This window comes from Neovison vison, chromosome 4 (genome assembly GCF_020171115.1).
Source record: "Neovison vison isolate M4711 chromosome 4, ASM_NN_V1, whole genome shotgun sequence".
In the NCBI taxonomy this organism is placed as follows: domain Eukaryota; kingdom Metazoa; phylum Chordata; class Mammalia; order Carnivora; family Mustelidae; genus Neogale; species Neogale vison.
Window position 1 is genome coordinate 132788074 of NC_058094.1, and position 27920 is coordinate 132815993.

Consider the following 27920-nt stretch of genomic DNA (forward strand, 5'->3'; position numbering starts at 1 on the left):
AATGACCCTGAGACCATGACCTCAGCCAAAACCAAGAGCTGACCACTTAACTGATGGAGCTGTCCAGGCACCACACAATAAATACTATTTTAGAACAAGGTGAAAACAGGACAATCTGATTTTACCAAAACAGGACAATCCGATTTAACCAAACTATGATTAGTTAGTTCACAGACGATGGTTCTGTTGATTTCAGCACATGCTGAACTGAACAATTCTAACATTTGGTTCATGGGGAAGGCACTGAAGGAATCCACTGCAGGAGTGCCAGAAGTTTGGTCAACTTCACACAGAAACCTAAGCAAGATGAGAAAACTAGAGTAAAACTGGATGGCACATAAGTTCCTTTCTCTCTCAGAGATAAGCCAGGCAAGAAGGGTCCTTTCTTTCTTTCTTTCTTTCTTTCTTTCTTTCTTTCTTTCTTTCTTTCTTTTTTTTTTTTTTAAGAATTCAATTTATAACGCAAAATGTAAATATTTTTCTTGTTGTCTGCTATAATTTCTGATTAGGACCAAAGCATCAACAGCTCCTCTATGTGGAGGTAAGGAATAAGAGGGATAAGGGAGAAAGTGGGGGTGGGGGGGAAGAAAAAAAAATACAGCAAAATGCAGAGAGTTGGAGGGGAGGGAGAGGGAGAGGGAGAAAGAGCAGCTTTGAGCAAGAAGCTGCATTTTTTTTTCAGTCTCTGAATACTAGACAGTGACTCCCAGGAAATATGGAATATGGTGATAGGTTAAGACAGAAGATTTTAAACAGCTTTGTGGTCAGACGCAGCTCTCAGTTGAAAAGAAAATAAGACAGAAAGTAAATTTATTTTTATCCTTATGATGTACCTTAATTCTTTAAATTAATTGATCTGAATGACAGTTGTGGATAATTAATGAGTTACAGATGTCCAGCTCCAAAATTGCAAGCAAGAAAAACAAGGCTTATCAGTTCTTTTTGAGAAAAGATAGGGATTTTCGTGCCTTTTTTTCCATAAACTCTGCCGTCTTTGTGAAATCTCTCTGGCTCCATCTTCAGAGAAGTCATGTGTGTGCAGCTTGGAAAGAGAGACTCATCTGTGAAAGCCCAGGCTAGTTTATCAGAGCAATTCCGCATGCCGCCTTCCTTCGCGACAGACTGATTCCCGGGCTGCGAAGACAAGAGACAGATCTACTGCCTGACGGTGATTTTCTATGCTGAATTTTTTCTTGCAAGTTGATAATGTATTATTTCCAAGATACATGCACAAGCTCTTCGGAAAAGGTGTCCTATTGCGAGGGATGCTGTGGACGATGGGCAAGTCTTCAGAGTTGACGAGTGTTCAGCGTTGACTTCAGAGTGTTCCACGGGGAAAATCGAAGCAAGACAGGTCTGGCAGGTGGATGGGCAGCCCAGTGCTAAAATGACTTTGGATGATTATGCATCAACTTTGAATACCAGAGGTGGAGGAGTCAGAAGCCCACTCAGATTCAGAATGAGAAAGCTTAATTCTAACATCCTAACCACACGTGAGGTTCAGAGACTGCGCCTGTGGCCAAAGGACCGGTTGGAACACAGATGAGCTACCAGCAGAAGTGGGAGAGGAGAATGTCCCTCAAAGGAGACATCTGGATGACACCCTGACAGCTGCTGCCTCCAGCCAGTCCTGCAGCATACCCACGGGAACCCCCAGGAATCAGAAATGTTGACCAAGGGGTATGGTGGTGTGCAAGGTCAGAGAATTAAAGCAAATAGAAATCTAGATTTTTCTCTTCTCCTCCTGAGGCCCACATCCGAACATATTGAACCTGTTAAGCTCACAATTACAAGGACAGTGTGGCTTTTAGTGGGGCCTCGTATAACAGATCAGGGAACTTTTACAGGATATCTTTAAAAAGCCATCCTGCCGTGATTCACCAGACACTCAGGCGGTAATGAAAATGCCTTGATGCCTTAGTATTTCCAATAACTGAAATTTAAATCCAAGAGAGTCAATACTTACATTATTTATGCTTTTCAATAAAAACTAATTAAAGCTACTTAAGTTTTTAGCGATGGGCCTGGGAATGTAATTGAGCAAGCTCAGATTTAGCAGGCCATTAAGTGAGTTCTCGATAAGGATCTGAATGGAGAATGAATCAGTGGCTTGTGGATGTGAGCGCCTTTGGCCCCGGCGGTCTACCAGCAGGCAGGGAGGGAAGCCTCGGCGTCTGTCTTTTTCTCTTGGACCCTAGAGGGACAGAAACCAAGATTTTTTTAAAGGCATTGTCAGGAGTTCTCAGAGACAGAGTCTAGATGAGGTTCGTTTTTAATTTTTCAGCTGGGTCATTATTTCTTGAGTCTGTGAATGGAGGCAAATGCCAATCACAGAACAGGAAAAGAAGGAATAATTAGTCACAAGATGTTCAGGTCCCTTTTAGCTCCGACTTTTGTCTCGAACACTGCCTAGAAAACACTCCAGTTCTATTTTAAAGACATCTTTGCATTCACAAAAGGCTACGGCACATGCTCGCTGCTGGCTGCTGTGAAGGGAAATTCAAATTCGGGCAAACTGCTGCTTTCATCTGGTCCTTGAACAAAGAAGCTATTTTGAAATTCTGATTGCATCTTGGGGAAAAGAAGACATACCCCAAAATTTAGAAAATAAATTTAGCACATTCTGCGTGGAACCATTAACATCCCCGGGGAAAAGGTAGAATCCTTGCACCAGCACAACGTTCTAGAATTGGGATGATGTCCAGATCAAAGGCAGCATCTCCCCACTGGAGCTGCCTGCACGGATCCAGGAAACTACGGGGTCCAGCACTGGCCAGTAGGCAGCAGAAATACCTAACCTAATTTAGAGCAATGCCTGGGGGTTCAGGCATAAGCTGAATTTTGTAGTAACACCCTTCAGCTTTACTTTTCAGGATTTTCCCTCTAAATAACCCAGGCTCTCCTGTAGGAAATACACAGATTCAGATACAAGTGATCATTCATCCCTAATGACCCAGTTTTACTCCCTTTCCAAAAACAAGTGCTACTGAGGATGTATCTTTCCTGAATGACACCTTGTCTTCTGCTCATCTCAACTCACCGGACTCTCTAAGCTTCTCACTTGGAAGAACCACAATCAGCAACGCACAATGACAAGCGCATCCCCACCCAAATGCTGCATTGCCTGTTTAACATCTGTCTCCCCACTGGGTGGAAACATGGTAGGAAAGGGACATTGAACGTCCAGCTTGGTCTGTTCTCCCCAGGGCCTAGCACACTGGAGGAAAGCAAAAGGAATGATGGTTGAGCTTATAAAAGAATTAATCATGGAGCTGATTTTTCCCCCATGATCATATCACAATATGATCATGCGATTACAACTATATGTAATAGCTCACAAAATTTTGTTTCATTTTTCCAAATTAGTGCAGTGTTTTATAATATTGTATGTCCAAAAAGAGTTTTTTTGTTGTTGTTGTTAAAGATTTTATTTATTTATTTGACAGAGAGAAATCACAAGTAGACAGAGAGGCAGAGAGAGAGAGGAGGAAGCAGGCTCCTCACTGAGCAGAGAGCCCGATGCGGCACTCGATCCCAGGACCCTGAGATCATGACCTGAGCCGAAGGCAGTGGCTTAACCCACTGAGCCACCCAGGCGCTCCCAGAAAGAGGTTTTTGATTGGTTATTTAACTGAAAATATTTCTCCTGTAAGATTCTGTGACTTTTTTTTTCTAAAATAGTTGTTCCAATACAGTGTTTTCTGGTGCTATAAACTCCTTGTGTAGGGAAATAACCCTAATCATCCATGGTATTTGCAGTAAGAAATGTTGTGAAGGCACAAATTTAACCTCAGTGTCTGGGAAATATTCAACAAACCTAGTCAACAGCCCTGTGTCCGTATCTCAGCCTGTTGGGTTTTTTTTTTTTAATTATTTGATATAGGTCCTCATCTAATCATCACATCAAACACAGAGAATACAAACTAAGTGCTATTTGCAAGTTTGTTCTCAAAGGTCTAAAAATGTCAAGGTTCTTGTTCAGTTTGCCTCAAACACAGCTCAATGCAAAAAAAAAAAAACCTACATTTTAAGGCATAACACTTTGCACCTACTTTCTGTGCAAGACAGAAGTGCGTTTTCGTGACTGTGCTCATTTTTGAAGGGCATTATGTGCGTGCATTATGTACATGCACACAGTCGTCATACTGTGCATGCCTCCAGCTGAGACAGAGTGAAGCTTTATAGAGTTGGACAGATTCACATACAGATGGCCCAGCAGAGAAGTCCCTTAATTATTGGCTCATTAATGCATATCCTACTCATCGAAGGTGATTCAGGCAATTCTGATAGTATCTGGCTGACTTCCTCCAATGCAGGCTTTCTCAACCTGTGACATGTAAGGCCCAACAATTCACATTCATTGTGGGTTAGTTAGCAGCATCTCTAGCTGGTACCACGGGCTGCCAAGAGCACCATCCCTAACGTGATGCCCAACAAGGTCTCCAAGCATTGGTAATGGTCTCCTGGTGGGAAGGGGATAAAATCACCCTACTTGAGAACCACTTGAACCTACTTGAGAACCACTGCTTTTTGTAGAAATAATGCTAAACGGTGGTGCTGGTGAAGTAGACAACACATGTCCTCGGCATCCCTACCACGTCCCTACCACAAACGCCCCCTGTTCCCGCTACTCAGCAGAGAGAGTGTAAGCACTGATCCATGGCAGACCTCTATCAGAAGAGCAAATGCACCTAAAAGAAAAAAAAAAATGACATGTTTAATGGCTCCCAGTTGAGACGTTACAAAGCTGTGCTGAAAGCCCGGCGGTCATCATGCAGGACTGTGTACAATGCACACGTTGTGCACTTAAATCGCTTCATTCAATCTTCTGCAAAACCTCACAAAGAAAAGAATGTCAGTCCCTGTTTATAAATGGAAAACAGGCTTGGAGATGTTAGGGATTTGTTCTACATCACACAATGAGGGAAGGACAAGAGTGGCTTTGGGTTCTGCACTACCTGGTCTCAAGTCTTCTGTTCTCACGTTGGCATCATGGGATCTCTCTTAATCTGCAGTTTCCAAAAGTGGGATTTGATTCATTGACACAAGCCTTGAAATGGATTCAAGAGGATGGTGGTGAAAGACAAGGTCTGTGGCAGGCCTAGGGCAGTGACATCATCCCCTAATGTAGCCTGCTTCTGCCTCGAGCTCTATTCACCCCTGGTGGATCCCAGATCTAGGGACCTTCCACAGCCCCCACCTCCTGCCTAGAGCCTGTGCCATCTGTCCTTCCTCCAAGTGTTATCTCCCCAGAAACCACCCGATGAGGTGGAAAAGCTAGCACGACTGTCCCAGGGGAAGGCGAGGAGACCTGCAGGCCTTATCTGGCCTCTTCTGCTCCAGGGATGATGATGCTTCTCTCCTACAGGACAGGAAGACAATTTGGGACCCAGAGATGCCCAGCCAGGTCAGATACCTCGTGGGGGAAAGGAGTTCCTCAATCCTTCACCCCCAGTGGTTCACTGTTCCTAGTGTCTGGTTTCCCACCCAACCTTCTATAACTTGATTTTAATATGGTATCCTATTTCCCATGGTCTTGTGCTTTTCCATAGGGAAGTATAGGTACCATGGATAGGAGAAATGGAGGTGGGGGCTCCTAAGAAGCCCTTTTCCAACTCCGCCAATCTCTCCATCTGCTCAGCCCTGCTCACCTCCTCCGATTTCTCCCTTTATTGGCATTTTGTCCTCCTTTTCCTGCAACTTGGATCCATTAACAAAAGACTAAAGCAGTAGCTTTCCTATGAGGACAAGGTAAGGTGTCTAACCCCCACCATCCCCTAGGCTTACTGAGCCCCAGAGCATCAGGAGGGGCAGAGCCTTCTCCAGCCTTGCCAAAAGGTCCCAGAGCCCGGATCCCCACCTGAAACTGAGGCAGAGGTCTGTCCTCCCCAAGGCCGTGGGCTCAGCAATTCTTCCGGCCGTTCATCAGGCTGTGCTCATCATGCTAATTAGAGTGAGCAGCCCAGTGCAATCTGTCTGACTAATGATGTTATGAGAGATGGACAGAGAAATCAGGTCATGAAACAGGCTTATTAGTGATCATCAGCATATGTGCCTGCAGCTGTGTACCTGTTTTAGCAGCATGAAGACCAGCTTGGGCATCTCTCTCCATTATCTGAACGTCCGGGCTTCACTCAGCACTGAGTCTGAGCAGTCATTGAGATTACTGTCCAATCTGAGTGCCTCTTGCAAATCTTTCTTGTCCTCCTACAGATGTGTCTGAGAGAGTTTAGGTTCTGGCTACTTGGAGGGGCCCCTGGGCCAGCAGCACAGACTCATTAGAAATGCAGATTCTCCTCCTATCCCAGAAAAACCACACCATGATCTGAATTTTAATACCATCTCCTGTGGATTCATGCAAACATCACATCATGGTAGGGTGAGCACATTGTGGTAGGGGGGCACCGTCCATCTAGGAGATGTCAGTCGTCTTAAAACGGCTTAAGTTCCAACAGAAATGGTTATGACCGGTGAATTGTGATCCTTAAAAATTCATATGATAAAGCCCTAACCCCCAGGAACTAAGAATGTGCATGTACTTGGAAATAGGCTCATAGCAAATATAATTAGTTCAAATGAGTTCATCCTGGAGGATGGACCCCCTAATCCAAGATGACTGCTGTCTTTATAAAAAAAGGAAATTTGGAGATAGTCACAGGACAGGCAGACCACCAGGTAGAGAGGGAGGCAGAGATCAGGGTGGTGTTGCCATAAGCAAGGAACACCAAAGATGACCAGCAGCCACCAGAAGCCAGGGGGAGGCATGGAAGAGGTTCTTAGAGCCCTTGGAAGGAACCCACCCTGCCAACACCCCAATCTCACATCCAGCCTCTAGCACTTGGAGAACCGACATTTCTGTCTCGTGAGCAAGTGTCAAGTGAGAACATGGGAGATTCTCTGTGCCATGATTTCCTCTCCTAGAAACTGGGACCATTGGTTTCTTGGTCTTGGTTTGTCATGGGCTTAGAGGAAGCAAGTATGAAGATGTGGCCAGGTATCTGTCATTCTATTGCAAGCCAAACCTCTCCAGAAAAAATCAGGACCATGACTGTCATCTTCTGTTTGAGAATGTCAGAGAAGCTGTTCCTAAGAAGTCCGCTCTTCGGCAAAATGTTTCTAGGCTAAAATCGATGAGTATGAATGTTAATTGTATTCATGTTACTATTAAAGCACAATGACTGTCCAAGCACGTGAGAATATCTTCACACTCACCAACACACAAGTGGCTCAGGAGGGCCCCCACCACACCAAGTAGAGTGTCTTGATACATTGTTTGGCTGCAGACCCTTTGGTTTCTCCTAACGCTTCCAGGAATTGTTGTAGAACACTGAGACTTTTCCTTTTCTCCTCTGCTCTTCACCATGTCCCTTGCAACTCTGCCCACTCCCCGAGGGGTGTCCCAGGATGTGGGACTTCCAGTTTTCACCCTGGGGGAGTCTCATGACAACTGGGATAAGTTGGTCAATCTTATAGGTGAAGTGTGACCCCCAAATTCACATGACGAAGTCCTAACCTTCAGTGCTCAAGAACAAGGACTTTGTTGATGACAGGGTTGTTGCAGATGTCATTAGTTAAGATGAGGTCATCTTGGGACAGAGGACCCCTCCCCTGATGTGGCAGGTGTCCTTATATGAAGAGGGCACTTGGAGATAGTCACACACAGAGGGAGAATTCCATATGAATATAAGACTTACATCGTGACCAGCCAAGAAATGACTAGAAGCAAGGAGAGGACTGGCCTAGATCCTTCCCTCACAGCCTCGGAAGGAGCCATCCCTGTGGACACCCTGATCTTAGACTTCCAGCCTCTAGAACTGTGAGACAGAGCACTTCTGTGGTTCGAGCCTCCCAGTCTGTGGTGTTTTATTATGGCAGCCCAGCAAAACTAATAACTCACCCTGACTAATATCGACTCCGGAAGTCTGAGATAGACAAAACTTACAGAATTCATCTCAGCAGTGCTCTCTAAATACCAGACAGAAAATCAGGGTAATCTCCCAAATTAAAAACAACAACAACGACAACTTCCTTGGACTTTCTGTTCTGAGGTCTCAGTAGCCAAACAGTCCCTGTCCTTGTTGTCTCCCCTTAGACTGGTGACCATCCTTGAGGCTTTATCGAAGCCATATGGTCTTGTCTACATCATCCTAATTCCCATGATGCAGGCTGGAGTTGGCATGGGAGGATATCTACAGAATTGATAAGATGCAGAGACATAATTTCACAGCCCAGGACAAGCTGGCAGAACCAGACTGTGTTAAAAGAGGAAGCACTGCATGTTTAAGAAACGAATTTTACGTCTCTGGCAAGGATGGATCTCTTGCTGGCTGCTCGTTCATGTTAACACAGACCCTAATTTATTATTTATGTAGTTTGAAAGGTGCCAGCTATCTGTCATTTAAAAAAAAAATTAACATGTCAGTATGGTTCTTGGGATCTTAAATTTTAAAAAATAATAATAATCCTTTAATTAAATTTACAAATCTACTTTTAGACCCATTTAAGACATGAGTAATTGAAGATCAAGAAAGACAAGTGAGTTGTTTAGCATCCCAGAGCAAGTAGTGCTCAAAACTTTGGTTCAAAGTTTTCTTTCCCTGCTTTGTATGAACAAGAATGACTTGCTTGCTTTTGTTTGTTCCTGGCATCATTCCCTATTCACAGAAGACTCAATAAAATAGTGCTCAAGTTCATGGAATTCAGTGGGGAACATTTGAAGAATTAAGGGCCTTCCTTCCCCCTATCTTCCAAGCCCTACAAATGAATGACAGCCTGCCTCTCATGCAAGGAATCCATGGAATGGGATTCAGCCGCTGTGCACCTGCCATGCGGATTGTGAGCAGATGGGACAGTTCTGGGCCACCAGCAGCAGGAGCAGCCTCCAGGGCTTTGGGCTGGGTCATCTTAGCAAGTGACACTGAAAGTGTGCACAGTGACGTGGAGCTTTCCAGAGCCAGGAGCATCCAGGTCCTGCACTGCAGAGGTCTGTCCCCTCCACCAGGCACCTTGGCTTACTCTTCTGGGAGCATGCAGGGGATAAGGGCACAGATCTTAGTGCTCCAGATGTGCTTTCAAACATGGGTCTGCTGATACCTTAACTCTTTTGCATTTCAGTTTCTTGTTTGTAAAATGTGGTTCTAGTGGTATACGTGCGTCAGAGTTCTTCTGAGTATTAAAGTGTGTGTCATGCATGCGTTCCTAACCCACCGGAAACATCCAGGCAGTGATCAATGTCTGCTTCTCCAGAGCCCCTGCCAGGACTCCTTCCGACTGGGGAGACTTTGGGTGGGGGGGATCCTAGCCCCTGAAATATGACCTCTTGACCCCCTTCTCTGTATGCCCTGAATGTAGCACACATGCTACATCTAATGCCTTAGACCCCATCGAGCTAAAAGAATTGTAATCTTTTTCTAGTTAAACACCCAACCTTAGCTTTGTTCCAAGATACTGGTGATCAATTTCGCAGAGACTGTGGGAACCCAGACTCTCTAAATACCCTGGCCTTTGGGCTCTGGCTGCTTTGCCAACTTGGCTCCATCAGGCTAGCCAATGACACAGGCTGCGCTTGGATGGCTGTGTTGCCTGCCTGCAATGTCACATGGCCTTAGGGTGTGTCCCATTTTTTAAATGTGCAGAGAAGAATGACTTATGTCCATGCTTACCACATAAAGTTCCACAAGCTAGTGCTCAGTCTCAAGCAAGCATTCTCTGCTGCACCTGTTTGCCACTAGAAAAGCCATCCCTCTCTTCCCCTAGCAGTCTACAGGCCAAAGCAGGGGAGAGGACCCTGCCCATGTGAGTCCCAAGGGAGCAGTATGTCTGGGGTCTGGCAGTGCAACCTCAGCCTTGAGTCCAACTTCCAAGAGCCTTAGAAAACCAGGGAAATCTGTGCTCCATCCTTGGGAACAAATTTCCATGCAGACAAAACTATAGGTGCATTCTGGAGAAACTGCTGGAAGACAGTGTTACGTTCTGTCCGTCCCTCCATCCTTAGATGTCCAGGTACCTCCTTCACCCTGGGAAGTGGATCAAGCATTGACTTCTTACAGCATCACTCAACAAGCTTTTAAAAATCCCCTTCTTTGAAAGAGAATTTCAGTGTCAGAATTTCCCTGTTTTTGCTTTGTACTTACATTTTTATGAAACTTGTTTCCCTAGCATAGCAACATAAACTGTTGATGCATAAAGATGCTTTCTTAAGTAAAATGGCAAAAAACAGCACGAATCAAGATCACCTTGAATATCTATGGTCTTTCATCATAGCACGTTCAGAAAGCATCTTTCTTCACAGAACATATATCTAAGCTTGTCAGCAGAGAGACTCTGGTAATATGGGGTATTATAGGGTTTTCCACATAGACAATAACTTCAGCAGAGCCTGGATTTATGTCCTTACGCTCAGCGCTGTCTGATCTGCATGGAGTCCTGTAAAAGAACAGTGGACCGTAAAATCAGAGGTTTTCCTGAAAAGATCTGTTGGAATAGGCAGCCTATCGCCACATGGCCCAGCCCCTCAAGATAACAAGATGCGATTTCTCTCATCTTTATTGATGATTTTCTAGTTCTTTAGCAAGTGTAAAGCCCTCTCCTTCCCGATTAGTTGTCACAGCACCAACATTTTCTTCCTTTTCCCCTTTGTCATCCTCAGCACATCATGCACTTTCTGATAGCTGTTTGTACTCGCTTGAAGTTCCCTACCTTTTTTTTTATCAGAATATTGAAGGTGTTATAAAACTAATATACATTATTTAAAAGGTGTATTCTCATTGGCTGACCTTGCCCAGTTACAGGAAGTCAATAAAGCCTCATGAGGAACCCAGCACGTAGAGACTTTGTGCTGTACTAAAGCAGGGGGAGCACTCCTGCAGGAGCCACTGATGCAGTGGGAACACTCCCACAGGAGCCAATGATGCGGTGGGAGCACTCCCCCAGGAGCTTCTGATGTGGTGGAAGCACACCTGTGGGAGCCTCTGATGCAGTGGGAACACTCCCACAGGAGCCAATGATGTGGTGGGAGCACTCCCCCAGGAAGCTTCTGGTGCATGGGAGCACTCCTGCCAGAGCTACGAACGCCCTGGGAGCACTCCCACAGGAGCCTCTAATGCAGAGGAGTAGTTCCATAGGGCCCCAACTTGGGTTCAACCCCAAAGTTGTTACATAACAGATGCTGGTTTTTAACCTGCATTTACCCTAATTCTAAGTTGACCAAGCCTTGGAATCCATGGAATATATACGAAATACATAGAAATTTTTTGTTTACATATTATACAAATATCAAATACACATTTTTATACAAATGTAAAGTTACATAGAGTCCATACACCTCAGGTATATTTATGTGTGTGTAGTTCTTTCCATTCATACCAGGTAAATCACGCCACTACGTCTGGGATTTTATCATTCCATGATTTAAAAGGAAAGGCTGCGAATGAGTGGAAATCTATACAACACCTAAGACAAATGTTACGCCCAGTCAGGTTTCTAAATTTAACTTCTAAAATAATATTGATGTGAAATGCTCTGCTACCTTTGAAACTCTCTGGCAGTCACAAAATAGCCTCCAAATGAGATGAGCTTAAAGCTTTCAATTGTATAAGTTCTAAGATCCTGTGAGGGAAAATCTTTACATGTAAAATGTTCACGCTCTGACCTAAATTCCAAACCAAGTCACATAATTAAGATGTAAACTTGCACTTCTACAAATTGTTGGCAAGTCTATATGCACAATGACACTAATTATTAATATTTTGAAATTAATAGGTAGAAAAGTAAAAACACCTATTCCAGGTGAAACAGCCACTTTCTAAGGATGTGCTTCACCCAGACACAACAACTTGTAATGTCAGATGAAGTTTCTGGGCCGTTCTTCATCTGGACCAAAGTGCCTACCTTTGGGTATGTGACATTTCCAATCATCCCTCCCTACCCTCTTTGGGGGGAAAAAAGATGAAGGAGATACAAGTCCAATAAGAAATTTAATGTCTAATAGTGATTTTTTTCTTTAATTATCTACTTGTAAAACTCACTCAGCATAATCTCCTCCAGGCCTGTCCATGTTGATACAAAAGTTGGGTATTCATCCTTTCTGATGGCTGCGTAACACTCTATTATTTGTAAAACCTTTATATACAAAGGCTCTAAAACTGTAAACATATGCAAAACTTTCAATTGGATGGCATTAAACATCTGTAAATATGACACTCAAGAACAACTCCAAAGGTCCAGTCTTTAAAGTCATGGTTTCTCTCACTCTCCAGACAACCATTCCTAAATGTCTATGACACTGTCAGGTAAATGTCATAAACTGCTCCATAGACCTGAACATCGATGGTGGAATAAAGCAATGACACACCTACCTCAGTTTGAGGGCCTCATAGCTTCTGACCTCCTGATTAAGAGCAAGCCTTCCCCAGGGGGGCAAATCTAGCTTCCAATCTCTTCTTTGCCACTTACTTCCCATACAAACTTGGACATATTTCTTAATTTTTGAGTCACTGTTTCCTCTTAGTGACATAGAAGTAATACCTGGTCACCATGTCATTCTAAGGCTGTAACAAGATATTGCATGTATAATGCCTGGAAAGCTTTTAACAATTTCAATACATAATAGTTAAGACTAGAATTGCCTGTGTCCCATGGATCCCCTGTCGGTTGATAGGACAAGTCCCAGGATGGTGCTCTGTAATGACATAGGTTTGGTACTTCCCCATGCACTGTTTCTGCTCCTCTCCTCTGGAAGCCTGCATACCTCCAGAAAGGGTAGTTACTCATCTCCTTCCCAAAGGCTCGGCCATTGTGATCACCCAACTGCTCCAAAATGCAAACAACTTTCCACTGTCCCCCAGGGTCTTCTTCTCTGAGAAGCATAGACATACAGCCTGAGAATAAAAGTTTAATGTTGGACATACTATTTAGTGCAAAACAAAAGCTTCTCCCAAGTGGTTGATCAGAGCAAGGGATCCGCTCACCTGGAGGGTTCCATTATCCACCGGGAAGTGTGGACCTCCAGAAGCTCCTTAGAGGCCGCCGGCATTCTGGCTCTCGACACCTCACCTAACACAGCATACCTGTGAAAGAGTCCCCATATCCCACAATAATTATAACTGACATGGTGTTATGGGAGTGGAGTGACAGTCAACCTGATGAGTCATTGTTATATTTTATAGGAAGCTAGGCATCCATTCTATTTGGTTGTGGAATCTCTTTCCATAAATTTGAGCCATTTTCCAAAGTATTTTACATTTTTTAAGCCTTTAGAAGACCACATGTCTATTGTGACTTTGACTAGAGCTAAAGTAAGATCTGCCTGCAATGAAGTCAAGAACTTGTACCATGATGTAAATGCACATACTGTTTCCTGCATCAAGAAAGTTTTACTAGTTAAAAAAAAAAAATCACCTGAATGAAGCATTGGTTTAGTGAAGTAACTGATTTATAGTCTGGCACAAGTTCCTTATTGCTTTGCACACTGGTGACAAACAGACTTTGGCAGGCAGCTTTCCTCACTAAATCATGTCTGAAATACTCCTTGATTACCCCCAAGGCTGGTGCTATTACAGCCTATTTTATTCTTCTTCCTGCATAAACATAAGCACAGGGGCACTAAATATTTCCCAATCAATATTGCCCATAATTGTGTGGACTTAAGAAGCAACTAGAGCGTATCATGCTTAGCGAAATAAGTCAAGCAGAGAAAGACAACTATCTTATGATCTCCCTGATATGAGGAAGTGGTGATGCAACATGGGGGCTTAAGTGGGTAGGAGAAGAATCCATGAAACAAGATGGGATAGGGAGGGAGACAAACCATAAGTGACTCTTAATCTCACGAAACAAACTGTGGGTTGCTGGGGGGAGGGGGGTTGGGAGAAAGGGGGTAGGGTTATGGACATTGGGGAGGGTATGTGGTTTTGGGTAAATTGGAAGGGGAGGTGAACCATGAGAGACTATGGACTCTGAAAAACAATCTGAGGGGTTTTAAGTGGCGGGGGGGTGGGAGGTTGGGGTACCAGGTGGTGGGTATTATAGAGGGCACGGCTTGCATGGAGCACTGGGTGTGGTGAAAAAAAAATAATGAATACTGTTTTTCTGAAAATAAATAAATGGGAAAAAAAAAAAAAGAAGCAATTGGGGATCTTGTAGAACACACAGATTCCAGGGACTCATCCCCTTTAAATCAGTAGGTTTTTTCCTAGGGCTCAGGGTTTATATATACTTTTTAAAGATTTTATTTATTTATTTGACAGAGAAAGAGATCACTAGTAGGCAGAGAGGCAGGGAGAGAGAGAGAGGAGGAAGCAGGCTCCCTGCTGAGCAGAGAGCCAGATGTGGGGCTCGATCCCAGGACCATGGAATCATGACCTGAATTGCAGGCAGAGGCTTAACCCACTGAGCCACCCTGGTGCCCCCAGGGTTTATATTGTTAACAATTACACCAAGTAATTCTAATATTGGTGATTCATGAGAAACACTATCCTTTGGGCTGTGCTATCAGAAGTGTCTCAGTTTCTTCTCATAGAGAGATGCCCTCCCAGTCACAGCCAAAGACCCAAGAGGAGTACTGGAGAGTAAGAAAGCTGTAGACACCCCTGGTGCTATGAAAGTTTTCTGTATCAACAACCACATCCCTTCATCTTATAGAATACTCATCCAATGGGAAAAAGCAATTTTGTGGTCCTTTTTCTGCCATTTGCAACCAACTATAATCCATGAAGTCATCTCCCAACTGGGATGAACTACTGTGAAGTCCCTCTCTCCATGAGATCACTTCTCATCAGAACTCTTTGTTCCTGTTCACTCTTTCGTCACCTTACATCATGTCCCTTGTGCGATTCTGTATTATGGATGGCAATGTTGCCATCCCAATTGGACTTTAAGTGATTTCAGAAGTGTTTTCATAGTATCAGCCATGGTTTAAGTCCTAAAAATCTGGACTGGTGATCCAAATCAAAATGTCTGCCCCTTTCAGCTTATCATATGCCATTCCTTCATAGGCTCTAGGTAATTAAGCCACACAGGAGTTTCGGAATTCCTTGAACCTACCTTTCTGTTGCAGGGCTGTTTCATATTCAGTGCCCCTCTCCTAGTGTACTCTTCCTCACAAACTTGGTCTTCCTAATCCCCACTCACCCTTCAGGTTTTAGTGTGAACTTATCCTACTCTCACGTTAGGTACTCCTTTATAACATTCCCAGAAGATGCTGAATTTTCCACTGATTTTACTTACCGCAATACAAATTACGAGTTGGTTGCAGGTCATACAACCAGCTCTGGAGGCTAAACAGGTCTTCCTAGGACCAATGTGGAAAACAATGTATCATGTCTATCTTTCTGACTGAATGCTTAGCTCTTAGTCCAGTGGCCGTCACATGGTTCACAATCATTCAATGTTGAAAGAAGGTAAGGATCAGCTGACCGATGGTTCGAGTTTTACAACCTCTGGCTGTGACTTTGAAATTGGCACTCAGTTTTCCACCATCCTCTGGATTATTCACTTTTCAGAGGTTATATCCCTGAGGTGCAAATAGCATCTTGGATCAGATACATCTCTCTGAAATATCTCTTGAGCTGTGAGAGCTCCAATTGCTACAGCATCATGGACAGAAACCATCTTTGAGGCTACAGGACTCAAGTGGTATGAATAAGCTCAAGATTAATGGCTCTGAGCAATGGTTGAGGGAACCCAGAAGAACACTAATGAAAGTTTTTTTTTTTTCATTTTCTTTTTACATGTAAGAGACAACTGCCATGATAGTCAAATAGGTTTTTTAAGAACACTATGAGCCTCACACTGACCCTTTGTTACAATATCTGCTGGAAAGTATCTTCAATTTTAATCCAAAACCCTATTAAATAAATGAAGGAGTTGGGGAGACACCCAAATCAAGTGGAAACCTAGGAACAACAGGGCTACCAGCAAGGAGAGGCTGACATCAGTGGGGGAAAGACAAGAGTTCTCTAGATTTGGGAAGTCTCATCAACCTCAGTGTTCCTGCACCCTTATGTCTAAGCAATGTGTGCATGCTGACTTACAGCAGGGATGGGGGAGATGGATGCTGAAAGATGTCTGAACATCTTTTGTAAACTAATATTCAACAATTGGTTACTCTTTCTATGAATGGGATCAAAGTGAATCGTGGTAAGTGAGTTGTCTGAGCAAATGATTTTAGGTTTCTGTTATTTTATTTTGTGTACGGGGGGGGGAATGTAATAGTTTAAAATGGGGCAAGACGAATAATTAAGGACCCCCCAAAAATCTCCCCAGTAGTGCAAGTGCAGATACACTAAATTAAAACATTTCATAATAATATTTTTGAGAATACATGCTGTCTTGTGGTCACCATAGTTCTCTAGGCAACCCTATCTTTACACAATTTTGAGCATGCTGTCCTAGGAGAGATTTGAAGACACTTTGATTGAACAAACTTTTAAAAATACCACTGCTACCAGTGAAAAGTATTAAAATTAAAAACTAGGGGCACTTGGGTAGCTCACTCTTAAGTGGCTGCCTTTGGCTCAGGTCATGATCCCAGGGTCCTGGGATGGAGCCCCACATCAGGCTCCCTGCTCTTCCTCTTTCTGCTGGTTCCCTTACTTGTACTCTCTTTCTCTTTCTGTGTCAAATAAACAAATAAAAGTCTTTAAAATAAAAAGAAAATAAATTTAAAAATAAAATTAAAACCTAAATATGGCATATCACCATACTGCATATAGTCCACATACCACAATTTATATTTGAAAATGAAAATGTTTGAATACTTTCTTAGCATGATTAAGAAGAGGCAGCCAATAAAGTGCAGTGTATAATAACTAGCCTTATTTAGTTAAAAAAAGGATATTTTCTTATAATGATTTTATGACAAAATTAATGAATGCCCAGGCCACTGCATTAAGATATAATGATACTCTCCCCATGATACTTTCCGACTAGGATAAGACTTCCCATGTGGCTTCGCCTATGGGGAGATAATTCATCGGCTAGAAGATGTAGGCTGTTATATTTTTCATCTTATAATAATTAAAATTATTTTTTGACTTCTACAAAGAGAATCAATGGTATTTCTTATTAAATTTAATCTTGCAAAGGAAAGAGGGAAAAATCCTTTTATTACTAGACCCCAATGCAATATGCTTCAAAATATCCTGGAGTGTTCTCAGTGCCCCACGGTCAGCTTGCAAAGAATAAAGAAAGGCTGAGTATTAATCTCCCCCTCATGGAGCCTGCACAAGCTGGTCCAGGCAGAAGCCAACAGACAGGGTTCAAGGGCATGTCTCCAATAACGCCCACGGGCAGGGGACCATATCAAAGTCCAAAGTAGGGAGACCTGACAATTCAATTTCATATCAATGTCTTTGAGGGAAACTTGATTGAATGCTAACAAATACCATCTACTTTTTATTGTATGTATAATTGATGTGCTATACAGTCTTCCTAATAATCATACAATCACTTAAACATGACTATAATGGCACTCTAAGAGGTTAGAACCCACCAGTTATATGGTGATTGAGCCAAAGTTGAATTCCAGTCTCTCCACCACTCTGGACACCTTTCCAGTTTGCTCATGTTGACTCCCCAGTCCCCAGAGGGAGAGGCCATTCACAAACTAGGAATCCAGAAGGGAAGGATGGTTTCGTCAAAAGAAGCAGAACAAAGCACCAGGTGCATACAGGAAAGGAACTCACAGGAAGCATATAAGAAAGGCCGGGTCATTTGCTGCCAAGGAGGTGGAGACCACTGGTCCAGGGGGGTCTCAGAACCCCGGGTCCTGGGCCAGGGATCAGGTCCAGCTCAGACTTCACGGGGAGAGACCAGAACAGGTAACCGTGCATCAGATCTTAAAAGCCAAAACTCACCAGCCACTGTAATCATTTCAACTGAGTACAGAACCGGGGGGTGTGAACCCTCACAGGAGTTAGGTTAGAGAGAAGGAGGGAAGGACTAGCACTTCCAAACACTAATCAGCTATTGAAACGGGTTTTACCATCAGAGAGCCCTTCATCTTCTGGAGCAGGGAAGTCTTGTCTTCCCTGAAGCCTGCAAAAATTACTAGCCAAGCTGAGAGGGTGGGACTCTGTTCTAGGAGCATGTAAGTTTTCACATATAAAGACCGTTTTCTCAAATTCTTTGATCAGACCCCCTGCTAGATTGCTCTCCTCAGACATTTTAAAAAAAAAAAAAAAAAACCAAGAAGATTGAAACATGGTGTGCTTTGAGGTCAGAAGAGCCAGGTAAGAAAGACAATTCCTGGCTCAGGTCCCTTGAAACAAGAGCTCTTTTCCATCACTTCTCTTCAAACCAAAAATACTGCTTCCTCTTCTTCTCCTTTTCCTTACAATGAAAGCTATAAATATTCATTAGAGAAGAATTACAAAGCATAGAGAATCTAAAAGAATGACAGAAATCCCCATCTGCACAACTCTGATATGGGACAGTGGTGCTTTCGTATTGTTGTATGTGTAGATCTTTGTTTCTGAAGTGTGTGTGTGTGTGTGTGTGTGTGTGTGTGTGTGTGACTGTGTTCAAAAGAATAATGAGAAAGAAGGGGTCTCAGGCTTGGGTGATAGGGCTTGATAAATACAATGAGAGAGAACTTCCAGGCAGCAAGTGTAGCTGACAGATCTCTAAGACCAGTGGTAGCCAATATGACCAGAGTATTGGCTGTAGGTCTATAGTTGGTTGGCTAAATGAGGTACATCCCCAAACACCTTCATTCTCCTCCAACCTTTCCCAAATTTTCTCTGTACAATCCCTTCTCATAGTGGCAACTTGGCTAGAAACTAAGGAAAAGAGGCCCTGTAATCAACTTTTCAATGAATCCAAGTAGGGAAAATTCAATACACCCGGATGCAAAGTCACAGAGCGGACATAAAATTCAGTGGAAAAATCAAGTTGACCAGAAAACCACAAGCCCTCAAAGAATCCTTAATAGTTTGGGGAAAGATCCTAGGCTCCTTACTCTTTAAAGGAACTATCTCTGGACAGATTCCTAAAATCATTAATGGGAGGACTGCTCAAGAATGATACAGAACATGGGGACTCAAAAGTCCTGACAAATCTTATCTGGTCTCAAGCAACCCAGTGTTGAGGATGGAGGATGACATCCCATTTCCATAAAACACAGTCCAGCCACCTGAAGTGACTCTCAGCACTTTCAATGTTTGTGCAGTCCTTCAAAGCAGTGCATTTAGAGTTTGCATTTGGGCTGTGACCTTGAGAGATTTTTTCCCTTCCCTGAACTTCACCTCCTGCTCTGGAAAATGGCAACACCACCCTAAAACTGTGGTGTGTACCTACAAGGACTTGGGGACAAGGAGACCACACTATGCCTGGCACCTGCTCGGTAACTCACTAACACACATTCCCACCTTCCCATCTTGTGCCGGGCTTTGCTAACACCCATGCAGCTCAAGAGTGTTCCCAAAATTGCCATTCCCCACACCAGAGTTTTTTTGGCATGAACTTTCTTAGTTTCTATCTCACCTTCCTTGGATTACATGTTCAGTGCCTTGCAAGGTGGTAATGTCATAGTTTAGTACATTTGTTGGCAACAATCTGCCAGTGAAAGAGGGTGTAAGCAGAATGTCAGAAACCTTCACCACCCGCCTGGTCTCTCTCTCTGTTCCCTCTCAAATTCCACCCTCCAGAGACATCTAGACAAGCTGAGACAAGTGCAGAGGAAATAAAACAGTGAGGGGAAGTTCTGTCATGCTACATGTGAAGATTTTCAGGAAGCATGTGAGGAGAAAAGCAGAGAGAAGATCCAGAGCACTATATGGTCACCAACTTCAAGGGACATAATCTGGGATTGATGCTACAGGATTCAATATTCAGTAAACTTCCCATCCTTCATAGCATCCATCTTCTGTCACAGTGCATCATGGACTCACTGGATGACTTGGGAAGTAGAGCCCTCGCTATGGTTTCCAAGAGAAGTTCAGCTGTTATCTCCTTGACACCTAAAATCCAGGGCTCTCAGAACCAGAGAAAATTGGAACTGAAAAAAGATGGCTCATCTTAGCAATGGCAGAAAGCCCACAGGGTTGACAACATTGTAACCTGCAACATAGAAGCTACCTTGTTATCTGTCAGGGAGGGGTCATGACTAACAGAGCAGTAAAATAAAGCAAACCTCATGCTGATTTCCACCCAAATTCTCTCTGAATCATTTTTATTTTGAATCCAAATGGCTAAGAATTGAGTGGGCAGTGGGGGTTGGTGGATCTTTCATGCAGAGGAATGAGTGATCTTAGCTTAATCTTTATTACTTCTATTATCTAGAACTAGGACCACAAGAGAACCTATTTAGGTTCAATGGGAAAAGGAGCCAGGGATATGGGATGATGAGCTAAGCCATCTCAGTGGGAAGTGTCTTCCTCACAGGATGTACTCCAGCATAGGCTGTGTGCCCACACTGCAGGGATGTGACAGAGAAGCCTCCATGGCCTCACACCCTTCAGCTAGACAACACTGAGGTTGTCTTCCAAGTCTGAGAAGTTATATAACTATCTGAAGGAGGGAACTCAGTGGAGGGAATTTCAAAGCAGGTAATAAGGGAGGACAATAGACATTACAGGTCAATGATGCAGGATCTTTGATCTGTTGAGATTCTAATGCATCCCTTACACCATACTGCCACCGTTGATGGGAATGGTAGAATTTTACCTACTTCTATCCCCACCATCACTGGAGATCCTACGACAGAAAGACACATCAGTGTCTGCTCTAGGAAAGAGATGGAATCCCCAGGTTACACCATCCAGGAACTTTGGACCAGATGGAGACACTTTGAAATGCATTGGTCCAGTCCTCCAGAATTTGTGTTCCACTGAGAAAAAATTCATTGTGGATTCCAAATTCTTCTCAGTTAATCTCCAGATCACAACTTCTATAGGCAGCCATAGGGCATCCTGAAGAAAGAGGTCATTGGATGGGCCAAGTCACTCAGTTATCCATGGAAAATATGAAAGAACAGTGATTTCTCTCCCTTGTAATGAACAGTGAACTCATCCTGATTTTTCCACATCTGTAGCATCTGTGCATTTGGATTACTCTTCAGCCCGTGTTTTCAATACTTCTAAAATGCCCACCAAGTTCATGCAGGTCAGTAAGGCAAGTTTTTCCTTTTATGCCCAATTGATATACTGTTATTTGTATCATCAGTATTTCAATAGATCTTTAGTCTAGCCCATGACTCCCGCACCTGGAGGAAGGTGGAAGCAGGGTCTGCGACCCTCTTTGAGCTAAGGACGCTTACTGGATGCCATCACTACCAGGAGATCTCAGAAACCTCTGACATTCAGGACCTGTTCCATTTTGCCCATTTCCAAATGAGCTTCCTCTGCTCTCCACGGGCATTCTGACGTCTCCAAATATGAGTGGCAAAGGCAGGGAGTTCCAGAAGAAGGGATGCAAGACAGCCATACATCACCTTCTCATCTACAGGGACCGACCCCGGGGAAGACCAGCAGAGCCACTGAGTCCTGCTCTGCTGAAGCACACAGTTTCCAGGAAACAAAAAGGCATTTGTTACCTCATGTAGTGTTTGCATAACTCTACTTGCATATGAAATGTGGCAGGTGTCCAGTCCCAGTTCCCTGTTCTTATACAGCACAATGAATATATCATTCCATTAGCCCGAAGCTTAGATCAGCTTAAGCTTAATCGGCAGCTTAGAGTTGATTTTGCTATCATCACTCGTTCAGGACTAATAGTGTTTACTGAGGCTTTCATGGGGTTCTTTGTGACAGGCAGCTGAAGCCAGCCCGGCAATTGTAGCTAACGGGCTTGGAGCAGAGCCGTTCCAATGCAAGCTCACTGGTTCACGGCGTCTCAAGGCATTTGGCCAGTGTGATCTGAAAATTCAAAAGGCTCTAACAAAGAAAAATTAACTGCTAGCAACCAGGATGGGCAAAGAAAAGAACAGGCCACCTACAAAGAAGCATTAGTGTTTCTTAGCAGCCTGGCATGAGGAGGAGGAAGCAGGAAGAAGGAGGTGTTGGGACCCACTTATCAGGTCACACCAGTGGGAGTCCATGCCTGGACAGAAGCCCTGAGACTTGCTACTGGCCTCCCACAGACACCTGGTGTGACTCAGCAGTGTCTGAGTGGGGGCTGCTGGCTGCCACCATGTGAGCTGCACCTTCCCCCCACCTCTGTGGCCACCGGGACTGCGCCTTGCATGAGGAGAAGCCACACCCACTGTGTGCAGAGCAGCCCATCTTCCTTCTGGCCTGGCCTCCTCTCCCCCCGGCCCTTCCACAACCCAGGGCTCATCAGCCAGGCTTCTGCCCCCAGTGACCTGTATCTGGGATGGGGAATGGGCCCTCCTTGTGTGTGTGTCAGTGTGCAAAGTCTGCGTTCACAGTAGCCATCTACATGCCCCAAATCCCAGAGTCGCTAAACAGGAACCTTCTAGAGAATCATACTTTCTTTGCTTTTTACAGGTCTTTCAGAGATGTTAGATTTTCATTGCTCTCTGACCTCGGTCCTGTCCTACTCCCTTCTCAAGAGACTGACCACTCTCCATCCCACTTCTGTGTCCAGCATGATGACGTCTTTGGTGCTCCAGTCCTTGCAGGAAGAGCATCTCCTGATGAAGGACAGCACTCAGTGATGGGTGGCCTTGGCTCCTGATGTCTGGAAACACCTTGAAGGTGACAGGCTTGCGTATCCAAGGAGAGTCAAGCTCTCGTGGTGAGGGAGGAATATGTCCTGAGCTCTCAGGTCTGGAAAGCTGGACCTCTGAGGTCCAGAGCTTCCCAGCCTTCGCCCAGACGAGGTCAGCTGGTATCTACACCGCTGTCTTCCCACCTGATTTTCCCCATTTAACTTCTCGGGGTTTCAGTGTGCTCGTCATTAGGGCTAAAGTCACAGGGGCCTCTTCCCTAGAAGAAGGTGGTATCACGCACCCAGCCCGGAGCACAGCCTTTGCGTGGTGCTCCCTACTGGCAGCCGATGGAGCCAACTGATGTCTCCGCTTACCAGTGATGCTGGAGACCCAGCCAGAGGACAGCCACATGTCAGTATGGACTGGATATGCTTCTCAGCCCTGGGGACATCAATGGAAACCCCAGCCCTGGTCTCTTCCCTTCACAGCTATGACAGGAACCCCTCACCACCACCACCTTGGTCCCACAACCACACTCCTGACTCCGGCTGTCAGGCTCTGCTCGCCCCACCCCCCCCAAGCTGGAGAGGGGCTGTCTTACAGGACTCTAACCCCAGCTTCCTGGAAGCAGTTCTGTCTCTGGGAGGGTGGTAGAGCTGACAGACATGGGGGAGGGAAATCGGTCTCCAGGCTGAGAGGCCAGGATGGTGAGATTCTGCCAGCTTCGGGAGGTTCCGCCGGCTTGGGTCCTTCCCCATGAAGGTGAAGTGGCCCAGGTAACAGCTGTGGGAGACTCCCAACCAAGCCTCCGTGGACGGAATGAGACAAAGTCTTGTGCAGGAGGAGAATCAGGGTATGGAAGAGAGACAACGGTCGGATACCTGGTTGGTTCTTATTTCTAGCTGTTGCCAAACTCTGTGACCCGGAGAGCAAGGTTCTGTGCTCCTGAATTCCGTGAGTGGGGATGAGACACAGAGGAGGAGTGGGCGGGCGCAGGGATGCTGCTGGGAGGGGGTCTGACCCACAGAGAACACCCAGTAAACAGTGGCAACTACGCCTACCTACAGCTTCGCACTCCGCCGACATCTGGAAGACCCACACGGGGTGCCTCGTGTACGGGACAGGTACGAAGGGCTGCTGCGTGATGAATGGAGCCATTTAGCTCCCTCAAACCTTGAGACACCAGACATCCATCAGCAGAGATTACCTGTCTGGCAGGAGATGCCACGGCTCTCATCCCAGACAGAGCCACACAGGACCACATGGGCAAATCCCGAGGCTGGGCTCCCTGTACAGGTTGCTGAGAGCAGCACTCAGTTCAGGAGGTGCCGACCTGGGGGGCTGGAGGTTTCAGAGTGGGTCTGAGGACCAGCCTGCAAATGCCCACAGCAGAGCTCCCGAGAAGTCGTGTTTGGGCTTCGGAGCGGCAGGGACCTGAGCTCCCCCTGCAGGAGGCTGGAAGGTTACTGGCAAACGCCAGGAAGGAGGTACAGTGGAGGGGCAGGGACCAAGACTTAGGGCAAGCTGTCAAGACCAGGCAGAGTGGAGTTTGTGCAGGAAAGTGGGCGGGGGCAGGCCATGTGGGTCAGCTGCTCCTAACAGGAAGTGGGCAGCATGTCTGTTATGAGCCGAATTGTTGCACTCCCAAGTTCACATGCTGAAGCCCTAACCTCCGGTCCCTTAGAACGGCCCCTTTGCAGACACAATGTGTTGAGATGAGGCCCCACTGGAGTCCAGTGGGCTCCTATCCAGTATGACCATCATCCTTATACAAAGGGGACCTTCAGAGATGGGGACACGTATAGAAAAGATGGCACAAGGAGACTGGAGTTCATGTCTCCTTGATGGGAGACAATGTCACATGAAGACAGAAGTGAGGAGAGAGGCCCCAACAGACTCCTCCCCAGAGCCTGCAGAGGGAGCTCAGCCCTGCAGACCCCTTGACCTCAGGCTTCTGACTTCCAAGACAGCAACGTTCTGTGGCTTATCCCCCTGTGTCCAGGCAGCTTGATGCAAGCCTACATTCTTGGCATAAAGCAATGAGATTGAAGTAAAGAAATACACAAAAGCCGAAATTCAGCCCATAGAGGTTCTGGTTTCTGGCTCGGAGGCAGAAAACCTCTGACATGTAGTTACTTAGATGTGGGAAGCAGGGAGCAGTGGCTGACATTTTTGAAGGGCTGGTAAACATTTTTCTAAGCTGCCTGGCCATGTAGAAACACTGCTTTTGTATTTATTTATTTGATAGAAAGCATCGAGGCTCCTCAGGGTTTTAGAAGTCAGAGTGGACTGTGAAGGTTCTCTGAGCTCCTGTCCAAATGCTCCATATGCTGGAGAGGAGGAAACACCAGTTTCCCAGAAGTGAGTTGGGAAAGGGCACAGCAGGATCCTTGTGGCAGGACCCTGATGCATGAACTGACTGCGTTTCGATTTACACGTTGCACCTAATTTCGGAACACTGCTGGTGAGCTTTCTAAATGACCTCTGCACCTGTTTCTGGCACCGGAGGCTGGACCCATCACCATGTGGGATGGGAGCCTCAGGAGCTGTGTAAGCCATAAGCAGGGGGAGGGGCTAGAGGTGAGACCCTGGGTGTCTGCGACCTTGAGGGGACTGGCATCTATCAGCATGAGAGGAGGAGGGTGTGAAGCTGGTGTCCTTGGCCCCATCATTTACCATCACTCACCTCCTGGTTCCTGTGACCCACGTTGGGGAGGACCGCCGGGGGAGGGAGGAGGACCAGTCCTCAACCCACCTCCTCCTCCCGCAGCCATATTCCACTCTCTCCCCTGCCGCCCTCCCTCCTTCTCACCTGACTTCTATTTTCCTCAGCTTCAGTGATTTGCAGCCTTGTAACTCAGATTCTCAGGGAGGCACCGCGTGCAAATGAACTGTCTTATATGTGAGTAATTCTCCGATAAAGCTGTTGTGAGCGGCTACGGTACCAAACAGTGGCATCCAATTGAAACAGAACGTGAGTCACATATGTAATATTCCACGGGCCACCTTTAGAAAATAAAAAGGAACAGGTCAAATTCATTTTCATGACCTGGACTTAGCCACACGTGTCCCAAATGTTACCATTTCAATATGTGATAAATATGAAATGTCCATTTTCTCTTTCATAGGAGGTCTAAACCCACCGTGTATTTTTTGCTGACAGCACATCTTGATCCAGCACATCTTGATCCAAATGCCACATTTCTGGGCGGTGCCCAGTGGCTGGTTTCCTGTTGCACAGTGAGTTCTGGAAGCCACCGTGCGGGTGCAGGAAGGATCCCTGTCCCCAGGACCTGTGCCCTGGGTGGGGCGGCAGGAAGTTCAAGGGCAGAAGCCATTGTGGTACAGTTTATGCCTCGCACCAGAGAGACCCTGGGATCATGACCTGATCCGAAGCAGGTACCAACCGATTGAGGCACCCAGGTGACCCTGCTCAGGCACAAGTCTTACACACCCAGAACAGCTGACCCTGGGTCTCTGACCTGGAATTAGCAGGTAGCGTCTCAGGGGATCCTAATACTCAACTGGACCTCAAACAACATAAAAGAAGGGGGGATAAGACAGCTGGGAGACCCCAGCATTGCCTGGAAGGGAGTGAGTTGAAGGAGGACTGCCGATGGCCTGGGGTTGAACTATTCAACTTAAGAGAGACCACGACTGCGGCACTTGAGTGGCTCAGTGGGTTAAAGCCTCTGCCTTCAGATCAGGTCATGATCTCAGGGTCCTGGGATCGAACCCCACACTGGGCTCTCTGCTCAGCAGGGAGCCTGCTTCCTCTTCTCTCTCTGCCTGCCTCTCTGCCTACTTGTGATCTCTGTCTGCCAAATAAATAAATAAAATCTTTAAACAAAGTAAATTCCAAAAAAATAAAAAAACATAAAATCCTTAGACCCCATTGAAATCTACCAAATTAAGAATTCTAGGTGAGCTTAGAGCTGAGAGACATTACATTTCTGCATTACATTAAGACTGAATACCCCAGCAGACTCTCTGACGCTCACATCTGATTCCCACAACTCAAATCTCTCTGTCCTTTGTTGCCACCATCTTTCAACATTTCTTGAAACTTCTAAATGTTCTGACCCCCACCTCCTCCAGGACCCTCCCTAGGTGCAGTTTTTTCTGGAAAATGTTGTCCCTTATCCCCATATCTGTACATTATCCCATGGGAAGCAGCATTTGTTACTACATGTTTCCTCTCTACTTTTTAGAGTTTTCTCAGATATGACCCCAAAAGTGCCTACCTGGCTTCCCTCTCCTGAAAGATCCAATTAATTTATCTAAGTTAGACTCAGATTTTACATAATGCTGACGGGGATATAAAAGCACACAAGTGGAAAATCTTTACAGACCAAGAGATCATTTTTAAATCAATAAAAAGTGAAATAATGGTAAGGGAAATAAAAGGCCTTGGGTTTTCATCTGGGCTTTTCCCATATCTTATTAGCTGATGTTGGGTATCTACAAGACTTCTCTGCTCATCACTTTCCTCATATTTTAGGGGAGGAGGTGGAGACAGACCCATGTCTCCCAATCGAGTTCCATATTCAAGCAAAGATATTTGGCGAAGAAAGTTATGGAACAGAATGCAATTTCAAGCCAGCAGACTCTCTGATCCTTTCAGCCAGTATGGAATGTACAGGATTTTGTGGAGTTTCTGGGGAGGAATCTGCCAATGGTGTGCATGGCAGGAACGAATGCCTGGGCATCCAGACAAACCTGCATGAGGTCCAAGGAAGCCGAAGTTTGGACACCTGGATGAGAACGGAAGTCAAGTCAGGGATGAGACACTGGTGAAGTGAGTCTGACATTATGGTAGATGGGGTGTAATCCTGGAAGTAAGGTAAGAGGAATGCAAGGAAGCAGGGTCTGGCCTTGGAGGCCTGAGGGTTTGGGTAGGAGCCTCCATCCAGGGCCACCTGGATGCCCACACTCTCCCTGGGCAGAGGTGCAGGGTGACTGTATGACCGCGTGTGGCTGCTTCTTTGCCTTCTGCTCACCTAGGATGATGCTGAACCAAACTCAGGTCACAGATGCCACGCATCCTTATTTCTCACAGCTAGCATTTATTTGGTGGTTGGAGAAATTAAAGTTTATCTGATTGGTACAAGCAGAGACTGGGGGAAGCATACATTTTGGTAATGATCTTACTGATGTTTCCATAGACAGATCATATCAACTAACTTAATTACAAAAAGAAACTTGAGAACTACTGGATATCTCTAAAGAAAGCAGAACTGGGGTACCTGGGGGTCTCAGTTGGTTAAGCGAGTTTGCCCTTGTTTTAGGGCAAACTCATGATCTCGGGGTC